The sequence below is a fragment of the Pelecanus crispus genome, chromosome 5 (genome assembly GCF_030463565.1).
Source record: "Pelecanus crispus isolate bPelCri1 chromosome 5, bPelCri1.pri, whole genome shotgun sequence".
NCBI lineage: Eukaryota > Metazoa > Chordata > Aves > Pelecaniformes > Pelecanidae > Pelecanus > Pelecanus crispus.
In genome coordinates, this window is record NC_134647.1 from 65,602,064 (window position 1) to 65,603,810 (window position 1,747).

Sequence of the window (1,747 nt, forward strand, 5' to 3'; positions counted from 1 at the left end):
GGTTTCTTTTCCAGGCAGCTCTTTGGGAATGATCTAAATGAGAGATGCCATGTCCTGGTACATGGGCTCAAGGTCAGCTGGTGATGGGTGAATCACCAGCTGCCGATGGCTCCCTGCCCACCCACGCCCTATTGACAGCTGCCTCCAAATACCTCCCAGCACCCGGGCTCCGTGTGGCAGCTGTCTCTGCTCAAAGGAAAACATAAGTGCTCCCACAGAGAAAGATGAAGTAATATTTGATCAGTTATGGAGGGAAAAAGAAAGTCCTGGGGCTCTCAGTTCTCTTCTTGCCAAGCTAACCAGCCTTGTTTTTCCTGGGAGATGTGCTCTATAAAAACATGGGCTCAATGTTTGGACAGATCCTTTCAGGCTGTTCTCCAGGGCAGAAATATCCAGTGATGGGAAAAGTCTTATTTGCCCTAACTTAACTGGTCTGTCCTTAGGACTTTGAGAAACAACTCACCATGAAAAGGAGCTGCTTCACCAGGGAAAATGTGTGGGCTTCAGCGAAGATGACTTTTTTGCTGGGCTCTGCTATCCAGAGATGAAGAAAACACTTGGTTCCTCCAGGGAAATGTCTGTTTTAATCACTCTGAGGTCTCTGGATTCAGCTTGGGGAAGAGCCTTGTGCGGGCCGGGCTGACGCAGTAGAGTGGGTGCCACCTGTGGGGAGACCTACAAAGAGGTGGGGTAAGGATCATTGCCCCTGCATGGTGGGACTCCACTGCTCTCCTCAGCTTTGCTTGCTGAGCTGGGTGAGAAGGGTGTGAGAAGGTGTGAGAAGGGACCTGAGGACTGCCATGTATATGGACATGGGTGCTGTAGTGGCACCCATGCCGAGGGGAAGTGCCGTTCTTTCCTTCAAAAAGCAAACCAAACCTGATTCTTCCCTTTCTGAGCCCATCCAAAGCCTGCTGCGGTGTTGAGGTTTGTGGTTCAGGGAACCCCTTGAGTCAAGTCAAGGAAGCATGGACAGGCAGGGCTGTGCTCCTGCAGGCTCAGCCCTGCCCAGGTGAGGCTCTCCCCGCCCCAGGGGCAGACCCATGCCTTGGTCCAGGTGTGTTTGCCCCGCCTCACCCAGTGCTGTGGCCGTGGCAGGGACGGGTGAAGACGGAGTGGAGAGTAGCTGGGGCAGACACCGGCCGGAGGCAAGGGCAGGGAAACATGCTGCCGGTCTGAACTGCTGGAGCCAGCACGGAGCAGCGAAGGGATGGACGTGGTAACTGCTGGGGCACTGCTGCTTTCCACCTTCACCACAGCAACGGGTTGCTCTGCCTCCTCTGGCCCCTAGCCCGCATCAAATATTTGCTGCTTGATTTTCTGCTGCTGACTCGTAGCTTTGGGGCTGTTATCTCCATGAAGTACTGGGAGCAGTTTAACCCCGGGGTTAGGTGCACGCTCTTGATGCTGCATTTGCTGTGTGTGGGGACCACAGAGGGATAGCTTTTCTGCCCTAAAGCAGGGGTTGAGGGGCTCCCAGTTCCTGGTTTCTTCCCCCCTTGCTCTGAGGTGAGCTGCGGTTGCTGCCTCTTAATTTGACAAAAAGTAGTGGTGGGTTTGGTTTGGTTTTGTTTTTTTTTTTTTCCGGGAGAAGCCGGCAGGTTAATGAGTAGGCGGTATCTGTGGCGTGCTCTCGTCAGCATGCCCAGGGTGCCTGGGCCCAGCTCCAGCTGCCCTGCTGTGGGGCAGAGGGCAGCACTGATTAAACATTTACCTGCAGGAGCTCCCTTGGAAATCAAGATAAAGA